At 40.4% G+C, this 14,292-nt stretch overlaps 22 non-coding genes and 31 pseudogenes across 22 annotated transcripts; all 53 read right to left on the bottom strand.

Moving 5' to 3' along the window:
- Window positions 1-3: 3 nt before the first annotated feature.
- Window positions 4-122, bottom strand: LOC143506444 (5S ribosomal RNA). The gene has a single exon (XR_013128343.1). It is a non-coding gene; the product is annotated as a 5S ribosomal RNA (ribosomal RNA).
- A 127-nt stretch (window positions 123-249) lies between these two features.
- LOC143506457 (5S ribosomal RNA) lies at window positions 250-368 on the bottom strand (annotated as a pseudogene).
- A 214-nt stretch (window positions 369-582) lies between these two features.
- LOC143506433 (5S ribosomal RNA) lies at window positions 583-701 on the bottom strand. Its single transcript, XR_013128342.1, has one exon. It is a non-coding gene; the product is annotated as a 5S ribosomal RNA (ribosomal RNA).
- A 127-nt stretch (window positions 702-828) lies between these two features.
- LOC143506456 (5S ribosomal RNA) lies at window positions 829-947 on the bottom strand (annotated as a pseudogene).
- A 214-nt stretch (window positions 948-1,161) lies between these two features.
- Window positions 1,162-1,280, bottom strand: LOC143506421 (5S ribosomal RNA). Its single transcript, XR_013128341.1, has one exon. It is a non-coding gene; the product is annotated as a 5S ribosomal RNA (ribosomal RNA).
- Window positions 1,281-1,407: 127 nt separating this feature from the next.
- Window positions 1,408-1,526, bottom strand: LOC143506454 (5S ribosomal RNA; annotated as a pseudogene).
- Window positions 1,527-1,652: 126 nt separating this feature from the next.
- Window positions 1,653-1,771, bottom strand: LOC143506453 (5S ribosomal RNA; annotated as a pseudogene).
- Window positions 1,772-1,985: 214 nt separating this feature from the next.
- On the bottom strand, window positions 1,986-2,104 carry LOC143506410 (5S ribosomal RNA). Its single transcript, XR_013128340.1, has one exon. It is a non-coding gene; the product is annotated as a 5S ribosomal RNA (ribosomal RNA).
- A 127-nt stretch (window positions 2,105-2,231) lies between these two features.
- On the bottom strand, window positions 2,232-2,350 carry LOC143506452 (5S ribosomal RNA; annotated as a pseudogene).
- Window positions 2,351-2,476: 126 nt separating this feature from the next.
- LOC143506451 (5S ribosomal RNA) lies at window positions 2,477-2,595 on the bottom strand (annotated as a pseudogene).
- Window positions 2,596-2,721: 126 nt separating this feature from the next.
- LOC143506400 (5S ribosomal RNA) lies at window positions 2,722-2,840 on the bottom strand (annotated as a pseudogene).
- A 214-nt stretch (window positions 2,841-3,054) lies between these two features.
- Window positions 3,055-3,173, bottom strand: LOC143506399 (5S ribosomal RNA). The gene has a single exon (XR_013128339.1). It is a non-coding gene; the product is annotated as a 5S ribosomal RNA (ribosomal RNA).
- A 127-nt stretch (window positions 3,174-3,300) lies between these two features.
- On the bottom strand, window positions 3,301-3,419 carry LOC143506416 (5S ribosomal RNA; annotated as a pseudogene).
- Window positions 3,420-3,526: 107 nt separating this feature from the next.
- Window positions 3,527-3,645, bottom strand: LOC143506373 (5S ribosomal RNA). Its single transcript, XR_013128318.1, has one exon. It is a non-coding gene; the product is annotated as a 5S ribosomal RNA (ribosomal RNA).
- Window positions 3,646-3,772: 127 nt separating this feature from the next.
- LOC143506450 (5S ribosomal RNA) lies at window positions 3,773-3,891 on the bottom strand (annotated as a pseudogene).
- Window positions 3,892-4,105: 214 nt separating this feature from the next.
- On the bottom strand, window positions 4,106-4,224 carry LOC143506362 (5S ribosomal RNA). The gene has a single exon (XR_013128307.1). It is a non-coding gene; the product is annotated as a 5S ribosomal RNA (ribosomal RNA).
- A 127-nt stretch (window positions 4,225-4,351) lies between these two features.
- Window positions 4,352-4,470, bottom strand: LOC143506427 (5S ribosomal RNA; annotated as a pseudogene).
- Window positions 4,471-4,577: 107 nt separating this feature from the next.
- Window positions 4,578-4,696, bottom strand: LOC143506372 (5S ribosomal RNA). The gene has a single exon (XR_013128317.1). It is a non-coding gene; the product is annotated as a 5S ribosomal RNA (ribosomal RNA).
- Window positions 4,697-4,823: 127 nt separating this feature from the next.
- On the bottom strand, window positions 4,824-4,942 carry LOC143506449 (5S ribosomal RNA; annotated as a pseudogene).
- Window positions 4,943-5,068: 126 nt separating this feature from the next.
- LOC143506448 (5S ribosomal RNA) lies at window positions 5,069-5,187 on the bottom strand (annotated as a pseudogene).
- A 214-nt stretch (window positions 5,188-5,401) lies between these two features.
- Window positions 5,402-5,520, bottom strand: LOC143506387 (5S ribosomal RNA). The gene has a single exon (XR_013128333.1). It is a non-coding gene; the product is annotated as a 5S ribosomal RNA (ribosomal RNA).
- Window positions 5,521-5,647: 127 nt separating this feature from the next.
- On the bottom strand, window positions 5,648-5,766 carry LOC143506447 (5S ribosomal RNA; annotated as a pseudogene).
- A 214-nt stretch (window positions 5,767-5,980) lies between these two features.
- LOC143506376 (5S ribosomal RNA) lies at window positions 5,981-6,099 on the bottom strand. The gene has a single exon (XR_013128322.1). It is a non-coding gene; the product is annotated as a 5S ribosomal RNA (ribosomal RNA).
- A 127-nt stretch (window positions 6,100-6,226) lies between these two features.
- LOC143506446 (5S ribosomal RNA) lies at window positions 6,227-6,345 on the bottom strand (annotated as a pseudogene).
- A 126-nt stretch (window positions 6,346-6,471) lies between these two features.
- LOC143506445 (5S ribosomal RNA) lies at window positions 6,472-6,590 on the bottom strand (annotated as a pseudogene).
- A 126-nt stretch (window positions 6,591-6,716) lies between these two features.
- On the bottom strand, window positions 6,717-6,835 carry LOC143506398 (5S ribosomal RNA; annotated as a pseudogene).
- A 214-nt stretch (window positions 6,836-7,049) lies between these two features.
- Window positions 7,050-7,168, bottom strand: LOC143506365 (5S ribosomal RNA). Its single transcript, XR_013128310.1, has one exon. It is a non-coding gene; the product is annotated as a 5S ribosomal RNA (ribosomal RNA).
- A 127-nt stretch (window positions 7,169-7,295) lies between these two features.
- On the bottom strand, window positions 7,296-7,414 carry LOC143506443 (5S ribosomal RNA; annotated as a pseudogene).
- Window positions 7,415-7,628: 214 nt separating this feature from the next.
- LOC143506551 (5S ribosomal RNA) lies at window positions 7,629-7,747 on the bottom strand. Its single transcript, XR_013128379.1, has one exon. It is a non-coding gene; the product is annotated as a 5S ribosomal RNA (ribosomal RNA).
- Window positions 7,748-7,874: 127 nt separating this feature from the next.
- LOC143506442 (5S ribosomal RNA) lies at window positions 7,875-7,993 on the bottom strand (annotated as a pseudogene).
- Window positions 7,994-8,207: 214 nt separating this feature from the next.
- LOC143506539 (5S ribosomal RNA) lies at window positions 8,208-8,326 on the bottom strand. The gene has a single exon (XR_013128368.1). It is a non-coding gene; the product is annotated as a 5S ribosomal RNA (ribosomal RNA).
- A 127-nt stretch (window positions 8,327-8,453) lies between these two features.
- LOC143506441 (5S ribosomal RNA) lies at window positions 8,454-8,572 on the bottom strand (annotated as a pseudogene).
- A 126-nt stretch (window positions 8,573-8,698) lies between these two features.
- Window positions 8,699-8,817, bottom strand: LOC143506440 (5S ribosomal RNA; annotated as a pseudogene).
- A 214-nt stretch (window positions 8,818-9,031) lies between these two features.
- Window positions 9,032-9,150, bottom strand: LOC143506527 (5S ribosomal RNA). The gene has a single exon (XR_013128357.1). It is a non-coding gene; the product is annotated as a 5S ribosomal RNA (ribosomal RNA).
- A 127-nt stretch (window positions 9,151-9,277) lies between these two features.
- Window positions 9,278-9,396, bottom strand: LOC143506439 (5S ribosomal RNA; annotated as a pseudogene).
- A 126-nt stretch (window positions 9,397-9,522) lies between these two features.
- On the bottom strand, window positions 9,523-9,641 carry LOC143506438 (5S ribosomal RNA; annotated as a pseudogene).
- Window positions 9,642-9,767: 126 nt separating this feature from the next.
- Window positions 9,768-9,886, bottom strand: LOC143506397 (5S ribosomal RNA; annotated as a pseudogene).
- Window positions 9,887-10,100: 214 nt separating this feature from the next.
- LOC143506472 (5S ribosomal RNA) lies at window positions 10,101-10,219 on the bottom strand. Its single transcript, XR_013128346.1, has one exon. It is a non-coding gene; the product is annotated as a 5S ribosomal RNA (ribosomal RNA).
- A 127-nt stretch (window positions 10,220-10,346) lies between these two features.
- On the bottom strand, window positions 10,347-10,465 carry LOC143506415 (5S ribosomal RNA; annotated as a pseudogene).
- A 107-nt stretch (window positions 10,466-10,572) lies between these two features.
- Window positions 10,573-10,691, bottom strand: LOC143506371 (5S ribosomal RNA). The gene has a single exon (XR_013128316.1). It is a non-coding gene; the product is annotated as a 5S ribosomal RNA (ribosomal RNA).
- A 127-nt stretch (window positions 10,692-10,818) lies between these two features.
- Window positions 10,819-10,937, bottom strand: LOC143506437 (5S ribosomal RNA; annotated as a pseudogene).
- Window positions 10,938-11,151: 214 nt separating this feature from the next.
- LOC143506361 (5S ribosomal RNA) lies at window positions 11,152-11,270 on the bottom strand. The gene has a single exon (XR_013128306.1). It is a non-coding gene; the product is annotated as a 5S ribosomal RNA (ribosomal RNA).
- Window positions 11,271-11,397: 127 nt separating this feature from the next.
- On the bottom strand, window positions 11,398-11,516 carry LOC143506426 (5S ribosomal RNA; annotated as a pseudogene).
- Window positions 11,517-11,623: 107 nt separating this feature from the next.
- LOC143506370 (5S ribosomal RNA) lies at window positions 11,624-11,742 on the bottom strand. Its single transcript, XR_013128315.1, has one exon. It is a non-coding gene; the product is annotated as a 5S ribosomal RNA (ribosomal RNA).
- A 127-nt stretch (window positions 11,743-11,869) lies between these two features.
- Window positions 11,870-11,988, bottom strand: LOC143506436 (5S ribosomal RNA; annotated as a pseudogene).
- Window positions 11,989-12,114: 126 nt separating this feature from the next.
- Window positions 12,115-12,233, bottom strand: LOC143506435 (5S ribosomal RNA; annotated as a pseudogene).
- Window positions 12,234-12,446: 213 nt separating this feature from the next.
- On the bottom strand, window positions 12,447-12,565 carry LOC143506359 (5S ribosomal RNA). Its single transcript, XR_013128304.1, has one exon. It is a non-coding gene; the product is annotated as a 5S ribosomal RNA (ribosomal RNA).
- Window positions 12,566-12,692: 127 nt separating this feature from the next.
- Window positions 12,693-12,811, bottom strand: LOC143506414 (5S ribosomal RNA; annotated as a pseudogene).
- Window positions 12,812-12,918: 107 nt separating this feature from the next.
- On the bottom strand, window positions 12,919-13,037 carry LOC143506369 (5S ribosomal RNA). The gene has a single exon (XR_013128314.1). It is a non-coding gene; the product is annotated as a 5S ribosomal RNA (ribosomal RNA).
- A 127-nt stretch (window positions 13,038-13,164) lies between these two features.
- LOC143506413 (5S ribosomal RNA) lies at window positions 13,165-13,283 on the bottom strand (annotated as a pseudogene).
- Window positions 13,284-13,390: 107 nt separating this feature from the next.
- LOC143506368 (5S ribosomal RNA) lies at window positions 13,391-13,509 on the bottom strand. The gene has a single exon (XR_013128313.1). It is a non-coding gene; the product is annotated as a 5S ribosomal RNA (ribosomal RNA).
- Window positions 13,510-13,636: 127 nt separating this feature from the next.
- LOC143506434 (5S ribosomal RNA) lies at window positions 13,637-13,755 on the bottom strand (annotated as a pseudogene).
- Window positions 13,756-13,969: 214 nt separating this feature from the next.
- On the bottom strand, window positions 13,970-14,088 carry LOC143506360 (5S ribosomal RNA). Its single transcript, XR_013128305.1, has one exon. It is a non-coding gene; the product is annotated as a 5S ribosomal RNA (ribosomal RNA).
- Between the last annotated feature and the right edge of the window lie 204 nt (window positions 14,089-14,292).

The following is a 14,292-nucleotide window of genomic DNA, read 5'->3' as shown; positions in this document are numbered from 1 at the left end:
ATAGGCTTACAGCACCTGGTATTCCCAGGTGGTCTCCCATCCAAGTACTAACCAGGCCCAAACGAGCTTAGCTTCCGAGGTCAAATGAGATCGGGCGTTTTCAGGCTGGTGTGGCCGTAAGCCGTAAAACAATGCAAAGATGACCTATTTATAATGAGAGCAAAACCTGAACAACAGACATTGCTAGTTTTTTTTGCAGAACACCTTTAAGCTTGCTAATTGAATGTAAATAGCAACTCAACTATAAAAGTCACACAGCACCTGGTATTCCCAAGCTGTCTCCCATACAAGTATTAACCTGGCCTAAACCTATTTAGCTTCCTAGGTCAAATGAAATCGGGCGTTTTCAGGCTGGTGTGGCCGTAAGCCATAAAACAATGCAAAGATTATCTAATTATAACAAGAGCAAAACCTGAACAACAGAAATTGCTAGTTTTTTTGCAGAACACATTTAAGCTTGCTAATTGAATGTAAACAGCAACTCAACTATAAAAGTCACACAGCACCTGGTATTCCCAAGCTGTCTCCCATACAAGTATTAACCTGGCCCAAACCTATTTAGCTTGATAATTAAATCTAATAGGCTTACAGCACCTGGTATTCCCAGGTGGTCTCCCATCCAAGTACTAACCAGGCCCAAACGAGCTTAGCTTCCGAGGTCAAATGAGATCGGGCGTTTTCAGGCTGGTGTGGCCGTAAGCCGTAAAACAATGCAAAGATGACCTATTTATAATGAGAGCAAAACCTGAACAACAGACATTGCTAGTTTTTTTTGCAGAACACCTTTAAGCTTGCTAATTGAATGTAAATAGCAACTCAACTATAAAAGTCACACAGCACCTGGTATTCCCAAGCTGTCTCCCATACAAGTATTAACCTGGCCTAAACCTATTTAGCTTCCTAGGTCAAATGAAATCGGGCGTTTTCAGGCTGGTGTGGCCGTAAGCCATAAAACAATGCAAAGATTATCTAATTATAACAAGAGCAAAACCTGAACAACAGAAATTGCTAGTTTTTTTGCAGAACACATTTAAGCTTGCTAATTGAATGTAAACAGCAACTCAACTATAAAAGTCACACAGCACCTGGCATTCCCAAGCTGTCTCCCATACAAGTATTAACCTGGCCCAAACCTATTTAGCTTGATAATTAAATCTAATAGGCTTACAGCACCTGGTATTCCCAGGTGGTCTCCCATCCAAGTACTAACCAGGCCCAAACGAGCTTAGCTTCCGAGGTCAAATGAGATCGGGCGTTTTCAGGCTGGTGTGGCCGTAAGCCGTAAAACAATGCAAAGATGACCTATTTATAATGAGAGCAAAACCTGAACAACAGACATTGCTAGTTTTTTTTGCAGAACACCTTTAAGCTTGCTAATTGAATGTAAATAGCAACTCAACTATAAAAGTCACACAGCACCTGGTATTCCCAAGCTGTCTCCCATACAAGTATTAACCTGGCCTAAACCTATTTAGCTTCCTAGGTCAAATGAAATCGGGCGTTTTCAGGCTGGTGTGGCCGTAAGCCATAAAACAATGCAAAGATTATCTAATTATAACAAGAGCAAAACCTGAACAACAGAAATTGCTAGTTTTTTTGCAGAACACATTTAAGCTTGCTAATTGAATGTAAACAGCAACTCAACTATAAAAGTCACACAGCACCTGGTATTCCCAAGCTGTCTCCCATACAAGTATTAACCTGGCCTAAACCTATTTAGCTTCCTAGGTCAAATGAAATCGGGCGTTTTCAGGCTGGTGTGGCCGTAAGCCATAAAACAATGCAAAGATTATCTAATTATAACAAGAGCAAAACCTGAACAACAGAAATTGCTAGTTTTTTTGCAGAACACATTTAAGCTTGCTAATTGAATGTAAACAGCAACTCAACTATAAAAGTCACACAGCACCTGGCATTCCCAAGCTGTCTCCCATACAAGTATTAACCTGGCCCAAACCTATTTAGCTTGATAATTAAATCTAATAGGCTTACAGCACCTGGTATTCCCAGGTGGTCTCCCATCCAAGTACTAACCAGGCCCAAACGAGCTTAGCTTCCGAGGTCAAATGAGATCGGGCGTTTTCAGGCTGGTGTGGCCGTAAGCCGTAAAACAATGCAAAGATGACCTATTTATAATGAGAGCAAAACCTGAACAACAGACATTGCTAGTTTTTTTTGCAGAACACCTTTAAGCTTGCTAATTGAATGTAAATAGCAACTCAACTATAAAAGTCACACAGCACCTGGTATTCCCAAGCTGTCTCCCATACAAGTATTAACCTGGCCTAAACCTATTTAGCTTCCTAGGTCAAATGAAATCGGGCGTTTTCAGGCTGGTGTGGCCGTAAGCCATAAAACAATGCAAAGATTATCTAATTATAACAAGAGCAAAACCTGAACAACAGAAATTGCTAGTTTTTTTGCAGAACACATTTAAGCTTGCTAATTGAATGTAAACAGCAACTCAACTATAAAAGTCACACAGCACCTGGTATTCCCAAGCTGTCTCCCATACAAGTATTAACCTGGCCTAAACCTATTTAGCTTCCTAGGTCAAATGAAATCGGGCGTTTTCAGGCTGGTGTGGCCGTAAGCCATAAAACAATGCAAAGATTATCTAATTATAACAAGAGCAAAACCTGAACAACAGAAATTGCTAGTTTTTTTGCAGAACACATTTAAGCTTGCTAATTGAATGTAAACAGCAACTCAACTATAAAAGTCACACAGCACCTGGTATTCCCAAGCTGTCCCCCATACAAGTATTAACCTGGCCAAAACCTATTTAGCTTCCGAGGTCAAATGAGATCGGGCGTTTTCAGGCTGGTGTGGCCGCAAGCCATAAAACAATGCAAAGATTATCTAATTATAACAAGAGCAAAACCTGAACAACAGAAATTGCTAGTTTTTTTGCAGAACACATTTAAGCTTGCTAATTGAATGTAAACAGCAACTCAACTATAAAAGTCACACAGCACCTGGTATTCCCAAGCTGTCTCCCATACAAGTATTAACCTGGCCCAAACCTATTTAGCTTGATAATTAAATCTAATAGGCTTACAGCACCTGGTATTCCCAGGTGGTCTCCCATCCAAGTACTAACCAGGCCCAAACGAGCTTAGCTTCCGAGGTCAAATGAGATCGGGCGTTTTCAGGCTGGTGTGGCCGTAAGCCGTAAAACAATGCAAAGATGACCTATTTATAATGAGAGCAAAACCTGAACAACAGACATTGCTAGTTTTTTTTGCAGAACACCTTTAAGCTTGCTAATTGAATGTAAATAGCAACTCAACTATAAAAGTCACACAGCACCTGGTATTCCCAAGCTGTCTCCCATACAAGTATTAACCTGGCCTAAACCTATTTAGCTTCCTAGGTCAAATAGGATCGGGCGTTTTCAGGCTGGTGTGGCCGTAAGCCATAAAACAATGCAAAGATTATCTAATTATAACAAGAGCAAAACCTGAACAACAGAAATTGCTAGATTTTTGCAGAACACATTTAAGCTTGATAATTAAATCTAATAGGCTTACAGTACCTGGTATTCCCAGGTGGTCTCCCATCCAAGTACTAACCAGGCCCAAACGAGCTTAGCTTCCGAGGTCAAATGAGATCGGGCGTTTTCAGGCTGGTGTGGCCGTAAGCCGTAAAACAATGCAAAGATGACCTATTTATAATGAGAGCAAAACCTGAACAACAGACATTGCTAGTTTTTTTTGCAGAACACCTTTAAGCTTGCTAATTGAATGTAAATAGCAACTCAACTATAAAAGTCACACAGCACCTGGTATTCCCAAGCTGTCTCCCATACAAGTATTAACCTGGCCTAAACCTATTTAGCTTCCTAGGTCAAATGAAATCGGGCGTTTTCAGGCTGGTGTGGCCGTAAGCCATAAAACAATGCAAAGATTATCTAATTATAACAAGAGCAAAACCTGAACAACAGAAATTGCTAGTTTTTTTGCAGAACACATTTAAGCTTGCTAATTGAATGTAAACAGCAACTCAACTATAAAAGTCACACAGCACCTGGTATTCCCAAGCTGTCTCCCATACAAGTATTAACCTGGCCCAAACCTATTTAGCTTGATAATTAAATCTAATAGGCTTACAGCACCTGGTATTCCCAGGTGGTCTCCCATCCAAGTACTAACCAGGCCCAAACAAGCTTAGCTTCCGAGGTCAAATGAGATCGGGCGTTTTCAGGCTGGTGTGGCCGTAAGCCATAAAACAATGCAAAGATGACCTATTTATAATGAGAGCAAAACCTGAACAACAGACATTGCTAGTTTTTTTTGCAGAACACCTTTAAGCTTGCTAATTGAATGTAAATAGCAACTCAACTATAAAAGTCACACAGCACCTGGTATTCCCAAGCTGTCTCCCATACAAGTATTAACCTGGCCTAAACCTATTTAGCTTCCTAGGTCAAATAGGATCGGGCGTTTTCAGGCTGGTGTGGCTGTAAGCCATAAAACAATGCAAAGATTATCTAATTATAACAAGAGCAAAACCTGAACAACAGAAATTGCTAGATTTTTGCAGAACACATTTAAGCTTGATAATTAAATCTAATAGGCTTACAGTACCTGGTATTCCCAGGTGGTCTCCCATCCAAGTACTAACCAGGCCCAAACGAGCTTAGCTTCCGAGGTCAAATGAGATCGGGCGTTTTCAGGCTGGTGTGGCCGTAAGCCGTAAAACAATGCAAAGATGACCTATTTATAATGAGAGCAAAACCTGAACAACAGACATTGCTAGTTTTTTTTGCAGAACACCTTTAAGCTTGCTAATTGAATGTAAATAGCAACTCAACTATAAAAGTCACACAGCACCTGGTATTCCCAAGCTGTCTCCCATACAAGTATTAACCTGGCCTAAACCTATTTAGCTTCCTAGGTCAAATGAAATCGGGCGTTTTCAGGCTGGTGTGGCCGTAAGCCATAAAACAATGCAAAGATTATCTAATTATAACAAGAGCAAAACCTGAACAACAGAAATTGCTAGTTTTTTTGCAGAACACATTTAAGCTTGCTAATTGAATGTAAACAGCAACTCAACTATAAAAGTCACACAGCACCTGGTATTCCCAAGCTGTCTCCCATACAAGTATTAACCTGGCCTAAACCTATTTAGCTTCCTAGGTCAAATGAAATCGGGCGTTTTCAGGCTGGTGTGGCCGTAAGCCATAAAACAATGCAAAGATTATCTAATTATAACAAGAGCAAAACCTGAACAACAGAAATTGCTAGTTTTTTTGCAGAACACATTTAAGCTTGCTAATTGAATGTAAACAGCAACTCAACTATAAAAGTCACACAGCACCTGGTATTCCCAAGCTGTCTCCCATACAAGTATTAACCTGGCCCAAACCTATTTAGCTTGATAATTAAATCTAATAGGCTTACAGCACCTGGTATTCCCAGGTGGTCTCCCATCCAAGTACTAACCAGGCCCAAACGAGCTTAGCTTCCGAGGTCAAATGAGATCGGGCGTTTTCAGGCTGGTGTGGCCGTAAGCCGTAAAACAATGCAAAGATGACCTATTTATAATGAGAGCAAAACCTGAACAACAGACATTGCTAGTTTTTTTTGCAGAACACCTTTAAGCTTGCTAATTGAATGTAAATAGCAACTCAACTATAAAAGTCACACAGCACCTGGTATTCCCAAGCTGTCTCCCATACAAGTATTAACCTGGCCTAAACCTATTTAGCTTCCTAGGTCAAATGAAATCGGGCGTTTTCAGGCTGGTGTGGCCGTAAGCCATAAAACAATGCAAAGATTATCTAATTATAACAAGAGCAAAACCTGAACAACAGAAATTGCTAGTTTTTTTGCAGAACACATTTAAGCTTGCTAATTGAATGTAAACAGCAACTCAACTATAAAAGTCACACAGCACCTGGCATTCCCAAGCTGTCTCCCATACAAGTATTAACCTGGCCCAAACCTATTTAGCTTGATAATTAAATCTAATAGGCTTACAGCACCTGGTATTCCCAGGTGGTCTCCCATCCAAGTACTAACCAGGCCCAAACGAGCTTAGCTTCCGAGGTCAAATGAGATCGGGCGTTTTCAGGCTGGTGTGGCCGTAAGCCGTAAAACAATGCAAAGATGACCTATTTATAATGAGAGCAAAACCTGAACAACAGACATTGCTAGTTTTTTTTGCAGAACACCTTTAAGCTTGCTAATTGAATGTAAATAGCAACTCAACTATAAAAGTCACACAGCACCTGGTATTCCCAAGCTGTCTCCCATACAAGTATTAACCTGGCCTAAACCTATTTAGCTTCCTAGGTCAAATGAAATCGGGCGTTTTCAGGCTGGTGTGGCCGTAAGCCATAAAACAATGCAAAGATTATCTAATTATAACAAGAGCAAAACCTGAACAACAGAAATTGCTAGTTTTTTTGCAGAACACATTTAAGCTTGCTAATTGAATGTAAACAGCAACTCAACTATAAAAGTCACACAGCACCTGGTATTCCCAAGCTGTCTCCCATACAAGTATTAACCTGGCCTAAACCTATTTAGCTTCCTAGGTCAAATGAAATCGGGCGTTTTCAGGCTGGTGTGGCCGTAAGCCATAAAACAATGCAAAGATTATCTAATTATAACAAGAGCAAAACCTGAACAACAGAAATTGCTAGTTTTTTTGCAGAACACATTTAAGCTTGCTAATTGAATGTAAACAGCAACTCAACTATAAAAGTCACACAGCACCTGGTATTCCCAAGCTGTCCCCCATACAAGTATTAACCTGGCCAAAACCTATTTAGCTTCCGAGGTCAAATGAGATCGGGCGTTTTCAGGCTGGTGTGGCCGCAAGCCATAAAACAATGCAAAGATTATCTAATTATAACAAGAGCAAAACCTGAACAACAGAAATTGCTAGTTTTTTTGCAGAACACATTTAAGCTTGCTAATTGAATGTAAACAGCAACTCAACTATAAAAGTCACACAGCACCTGGTATTCCCAAGCTGTCTCCCATACAAGTATTAACCTGGCCCAAACCTATTTAGCTTGATAATTAAATCTAATAGGCTTACAGCACCTGGTATTCCCAGGTGGTCTCCCATCCAAGTACTAACCAGGCCCAAACGAGCTTAGCTTCCGAGGTCAAATGAGATCGGGCGTTTTCAGGCTGGTGTGGCCGTAAGCCGTAAAACAATGCAAAGATGACCTATTTATAATGAGAGCAAAACCTGAACAACAGACATTGCTAGTTTTTTTTGCAGAACACCTTTAAGCTTGCTAATTGAATGTAAATAGCAACTCAACTATAAAAGTCACACAGCACCTGGTATTCCCAAGCTGTCTCCCATACAAGTATTAACCTGGCCTAAACCTATTTAGCTTCCTAGGTCAAATGAAATCGGGCGTTTTCAGGCTGGTGTGGCCGTAAGCCATAAAACAATGCAAAGATTATCTAATTATAACAAGAGCAAAACCTGAACAACAGAAATTGCTAGTTTTTTTGCAGAACACATTTAAGCTTGCTAATTGAATGTAAACAGCAACTCAACTATAAAAGTCACACAGCACCTGGTATTCCCAAGCTGTCTCCCATACAAGTATTAACCTGGCCCAAACCTATTTAGCTTGATAATTAAATCTAATAGGCTTACAGCACCTGGTATTCCCAGGTGGTCTCCCATCCAAGTACTAACCAGGCCCAAACGAGCTTAGCTTCCGAGGTCAAATGAGATCGGGCGTTTTCAGGCTGGTGTGGCCGTAAGCCGTAAAACAATGCAAAGATGACCTATTTATAATGAGAGCAAAACCTGAACAACAGACATTGCTAGTTTTTTTTGCAGAACACCTTTAAGCTTGCTAATTGAATGTAAATAGCAACTCAACTATAAAAGTCACACAGCACCTGGTATTCCCAAGCTGTCTCCCATACAAGTATTAACCTGGCCTAAACCTATTTAGCTTCCTAGGTCAAATGAAATCGGGCGTTTTCAGGCTGGTGTGGCCGTAAGCCATAAAACAATGCAAAGATTATCTAATTATAACAAGAGCAAAACCTGAACAACAGAAATTGCTAGTTTTTTTGCAGAACACATTTAAGCTTGCTAATTGAATGTAAACAGCAACTCAACTATAAAAGTCACACAGCACCTGGCATTCCCAAGCTGTCTCCCATACAAGTATTAACCTGGCCCAAACCTATTTAGCTTGATAATTAAATCTAATAGGCTTACAGCACCTGGTATTCCCAGGTGGTCTCCCATCCAAGTACTAACCAGGCCCAAACGAGCTTAGCTTCCGAGGTCAAATGAGATCGGGCGTTTTCAGGCTGGTGTGGCCGTAAGCCGTAAAACAATGCAAAGATGACCTATTTATAATGAGAGCAAAACCTGAACAACAGACATTGCTAGTTTTTTTTGCAGAACACCTTTAAGCTTGCTAATTGAATGTAAATAGCAACTCAACTATAAAAGTCACACAGCACCTGGTATTCCCAAGCTGTCTCCCATACAAGTATTAACCTGGCCTAAACCTATTTAGCTTCCTAGGTCAAATGAAATCGGGCGTTTTCAGGCTGGTGTGGCCGTAAGCCATAAAACAATGCAAAGATTATCTAATTATAACAAGAGCAAAACCTGAACAACAGAAATTGCTAGTTTTTTTGCAGAACACATTTAAGCTTGCTAATTGAATGTAAACAGCAACTCAACTATAAAAGTCACACAGCACCTGGTATTCCCAAGCTGTCTCCCATACAAGTATTAACCTGGCCTAAACCTATTTAGCTTCCTAGGTCAAATGAAATCGGGCGTTTTCAGGCTGGTGTGGCCGTAAGCCATAAAACAATGCAAAGATTATCTAATTATAACAAGAGCAAAACCTGAACAACAGAAATTGCTAGTTTTTTTGCAGAACACATTTAAGCTTGCTAATTGAATGTAAACAGCAACTCAACTATAAAAGTCACACAGCACCTGGCATTCCCAAGCTGTCTCCCATACAAGTATTAACCTGGCCCAAACCTATTTAGCTTGATAATTAAATCTAATAGGCTTACAGCACCTGGTATTCCCAGGTGGTCTCCCATCCAAGTACTAACCAGGCCCAAACGAGCTTAGCTTCCGAGGTCAAATGAGATCGGGCGTTTTCAGGCTGGTGTGGCCGTAAGCCGTAAAACAATGCAAAGATGACCTATTTATAATGAGAGCAAAACCTGAACAACAGACATTGCTAGTTTTTTTTGCAGAACACCTTTAAGCTTGCTAATTGAATGTAAATAGCAACTCAACTATAAAAGTCACACAGCACCTGGTATTCCCAAGCTGTCTCCCATACAAGTATTAACCTGGCCTAAACCTATTTAGCTTCCTAGGTCAAATGAAATCGGGCGTTTTCAGGCTGGTGTGGCCGTAAGCCATAAAACAATGCAAAGATTATCTAATTATAACAAGAGCAAAACCTGAACAACAGAAATTGCTAGTTTTTTTGCAGAACACATTTAAGCTTGCTAATTGAATGTAAACAGCAACTCAACTATAAAAGTCACACAGCACCTGGTATTCCCAAGCTGTCTCCCATACAAGTATTAACCTGGCCTAAACCTATTTAGCTTCCTAGGTCAAATGAAATCGGGCGTTTTCAGGCTGGTGTGGCCGTAAGCCATAAAACAATGCAAAGATTATCTAATTATAACAAGAGCAAAACCTGAACAACAGAAATTGCTAGTTTTTTTGCAGAACACATTTAAGCTTGCTAATTGAATGTAAACAGCAACTCAACTATAAAAGTCACACAGCACCTGGTATTCCCAAGCTGTCCCCCATACAAGTATTAACCTGGCCAAAACCTATTTAGCTTCCGAGGTCAAATGAGATCGGGCGTTTTCAGGCTGGTGTGGCCGCAAGCCATAAAACAATGCAAAGATTATCTAATTATAACAAGAGCAAAACCTGAACAACAGAAATTGCTAGTTTTTTTGCAGAACACATTTAAGCTTGCTAATTGAATGTAAACAGCAACTCAACTATAAAAGTCACACAGCACCTGGTATTCCCAAGCTGTCTCCCATACAAGTATTAACCTGGCCCAAACCTATTTAGCTTGATAATTAAATCTAATAGGCTTACAGCACCTGGTATTCCCAGGTGGTCTCCCATCCAAGTACTAACCAGGCCCAAACGAGCTTAGCTTCCGAGGTCAAATGAGATCGGGCGTTTTCAGGCTGGTGTGGCCGTAAGCCGTAAAACAATGCAAAGATGACCTATTTATAATGAGAGCAAAACCTGAACAACAGACATTGCTAGTTTTTTTTGCAGAACACCTTTAAGCTTGCTAATTGAATGTAAATAGCAACTCAACTATAAAAGTCACACAGCACCTGGTATTCCCAAGCTGTCTCCCATACAAGTATTAACCTGGCCTAAACCTATTTAGCTTCCTAGGTCAAATAGGATCGGGCGTTTTCAGGCTGGTGTGGCCGTAAGCCATAAAACAATGCAAAGATTATCTAATTATAACAAGAGCAAAACCTGAACAACAGAAATTGCTAGATTTTTGCAGAACACATTTAAGCTTGATAATTAAATCTAATAGGCTTACAGTACCTGGTATTCCCAGGTGGTCTCCCATCCAAGTACTAACCAGGCCCAAACGAGCTTAGCTTCCGAGGTCAAATGAGATCGGGCGTTTTCAGGCTGGTGTGGCCGTAAGCCGTAAAACAATGCAAAGATGACCTATTTATAATGAGAGCAAAACCTGAACAACAGACATTGCTAGTTTTTTTTGCAGAACACCTTTAAGCTTGCTAATTGAATGTAAATAGCAACTCAACTATAAAAGTCACACAGCACCTGGTATTCCCAAGCTGTCTCCCATACAAGTATTAACCTGGCCTAAACCTATTTAGCTTCCTAGGTCAAATGAAATCGGGCGTTTTCAGGCTGGTGTGGCCGTAAGCCATAAAACAATGCAAAGATTATCTAATTATAACAAGAGCAAAACCTGAACAACAGAAATTGCTAGTTTTTTTGCAGAACACATTTAAGCTTGCTAATTGAATGTAAACAGCAACTCAACTATAAAAGTCACACAGCACCTGGTATTCCCAAGCTGTCTCCCATACAAGTATTAACCTGGCCCAAACCTATTTAGCTTGATAATTAAATCTAATAGGCTTACAGCACCTGGTATTCCCAGGTGGTCTCCCATCCAAGTACTAACCAGGCCCAAACAAGCTTAGCTTCCGAGGTCAAATGAGATCGGGCGTTTTCAGGCTGGTGTGGCCGTAAGCCATAAAACAATGCAAAGATGACCTATTTATAATGAGAGCAAAACCTGAACAACAGACATTGCTAGTTTTTTTTGCAGAACACCTTTAAGCTTGCTAATTGAATGTAAATAGCAACTCAACTATAAAAGTCACACAGCACCTGGTATTCCCAAGCTGTCTCCCATACAAGTATTAACCTGGCCTAAACCTATTTAGCTTCCTAGGTCAAATAGGATCGGGCGTTTTCAGGCTGGTGTGGCTGTAAGCCATAAAACAATGCAAAGATTATCTAATTATAACAAGAGCAAAACCTGAACAACAGAAATTGCTAGATTTTTGCAGAACACATTTAAGCTTGATAATTAAATCTAATAGGCTTACAGTACCTGGTATTCCCAGGTGGTCTCCCATCCAAGTACTAACCAGGCCCAAACGAGCTTAGCTTCCGAGGTCAAATGAGATCGGGCGTTTTCAGGCTGGTGTGGCCGTAAGCCGTAAAACAATGCAAAGATGACCTATTTATAATGAGAGCAAAACCTGAACAACAGACATTGCTAGTTTTTTTTGCAGAACACCTTTAAGCTTGCTAATTGAATGTAAATAGCAACTCAACTATAAAAGTCACACAGCACCTGGTATTCCCAAGCTGTCTCCCATACAAGTATTAACCTGGCCTAAACCTATTTAGCTTCCTAGGTCAAATGAAATCGGGCGTTTTCAGGCTGGTGTGGCCGTAAGCCATAAAACAATGCAAAGATTATCTAATTATAACAAGAGCAAAACCTGAACAACAGAAATTGCTAGTTTTTTTGCAGAACACATTTAAGCTTGCTAATTGAATGTAAACAGCAACTCAACTATAAAAGTCACACAGCACCTGGTATTCCCAAGCTGTCTCCCATACAAGTATTAACCTGGCCTAAACCTATTTAGCTTCCTAGGTCAAATGAAATCGGGCGTTTTCAGGCTGGTGTGGCCGTAAGCCATAAAACAATGCAAAGATTATCTAATTATAACAAGAGCAAAACCTGAACAACAGAAATTGCTAGTTTTTTGCAGAACACATTTAAGCTTGCTAATTGAATGTAAACAGCAACTCAACTATAAAAGTCACACAGCACCTGGTATTCCCAAGCTGTCTCCCATACAAGTATTAACCTGGCCCAAACCTATTTAGCTTGATAATTAAATCTAATAGGCTTACAGCACCTGGTATTCCCAGGTGGTCTCCCATCCAAGTACTAACCAGGCCCAAACGAGCTTAGCTTCCGAGGTCAAATGAGATCGGGCGTTTTCAGGCTGGTGTGGCCGTAAGCCGTAAAACAATGCAAAGATGACCTATTTATAATGAGAGCAAAACCTGAACAACAGACATTGCTAGTTTTTTTTGCAGAACACCTTTAAGCTTGCTAATTGAATGTAAATAGCAACTCAACTATAAAAGTCACACAGCACCTGGTATTCCCAAGCTGTCTCCCATACAAGTATTAACCTGGCCTAAACCTATTTAGCTTCCTAGGTCAAATAGGATCGGGCGTTTTCAGGCTGGTGTGGCCGTAAGCCATAAAACAATGCAAAGATTATCTAATTATAACAAGAGCAAAACCTGAACAACAGAAATTGCTAGATTTTTGCAGAACACATTTAAGCTTGATAATTAAATCTAATAGGCTTACAGTACCTGGTATTCCCAGGTGGTCTCCCATCCAAGTACTAACCAGGCCCAAACGAGCTTAGCTTCCGAGGTCAAATGAGATCGGGCGTTTTCAGGCTGGTGTGGCCGTAAGCCGTAAAACAATGCAAAGATGACCTATTTATAATGAGAGCAAAACCTGAACAACAGACATTGCTAGTTTTTTTTGCAGAACACCTTTAAGCTTGCTAATTGAATGTAAATAGCAACTCAACTATAAAAGTCACACAGCACCTGGTATTCCCAAGCTGTCTCCCATACAAGTATTAACCTGGCCTAAACCTATTTAGCTTCCTAGGTCAAATAGGATCGGGCGTTTTCAGGCTGGTGTGGCCGTAAGCCATAAAACAATGCAAAGATTATCTAATTATAACAAGAGCAAAACCTGAACAACAGAAATTGCTAGATTTTTGCAGAACACATTTAAGCTTGATAATTAAATCTAATAGGCTTACAGTACCTGGTATTCCCAGGTGGTCTCCCATCCAAGTACTAACCAGGCCCAAACGAGCTTAGCTTCCGAGGTCAAATGAGATCGGGCGTTTTCAGGCTGGTGTGGCCGTAAGCCGTAAAACAATGCAAAGATGACCTATTTATAATGAGAGCAAAACCTGAACAACAGACATTGCTAGTTTTTTTTGCAGAACACCTTTAAGCTTGCTAATTGAATGTAAATAGCAACTCAACTATAAAAGTCACACAGCACCTGGTATTCCCAAGCTGTCTCCCATACAAGTATTAACCTGGCCTAAACCTATTTAGCTTCCTAGGTCAAATGAAATCGGGCGTTTTCAGGCTGGTGTGGCCGTAAGCCATAAAACAATGCAAAGATTATCTAATTATAACAAGAGCAAAACCTGAACAACAGAAATTGCTAGTTTTTTTGCAGAACACATTTAAGCTTGCTAATTGAATGTAAACAGCAACTCAACTATAAAAGTCACACAGCACCTGGTATTCCCAAGCTGTCTCCCATACAAGTATTAACCTGGCCCAAACCTATTTAGCTTGATAATTAAATCTAATAGGCTTACAGCACCTGGTATTCCCAGGTGGTCTCCCATCCAAGTACTAACCAGGCCCAAACAAGCTTAGCTTCCGAGGTCAAATGAGATCGGGCGTTTTCAGGCTGGTGTGGCCGTAAGCCATAAAACAATGCAAAGATGACCTATTTATAATGAGAGCAAAACCTGAACAACAGACATTGCTAGTTTTTTTTGCAGAACACCTTTAAGCTTGCTAATTGAATGTAAATAGCAACTCAACTATAAAAGTCACACAGCACCTGGTATTCCCAAGCTGTCTCCCATACAAGTATTAACCTGGCCTAAACCTATTTAGCTTCCTAGG

The sequence above is a fragment of the Brachyhypopomus gauderio genome, unplaced genomic scaffold, assembly GCF_052324685.1.
Source record: "Brachyhypopomus gauderio isolate BG-103 unplaced genomic scaffold, BGAUD_0.2 sc476, whole genome shotgun sequence".
NCBI classification, from domain to species: domain Eukaryota; kingdom Metazoa; phylum Chordata; class Actinopteri; order Gymnotiformes; family Hypopomidae; genus Brachyhypopomus; species Brachyhypopomus gauderio.
The sequence above is the reverse complement of the archived record's forward strand: the minus strand, read 5'-3'. Positions and strand labels throughout refer to the sequence as shown.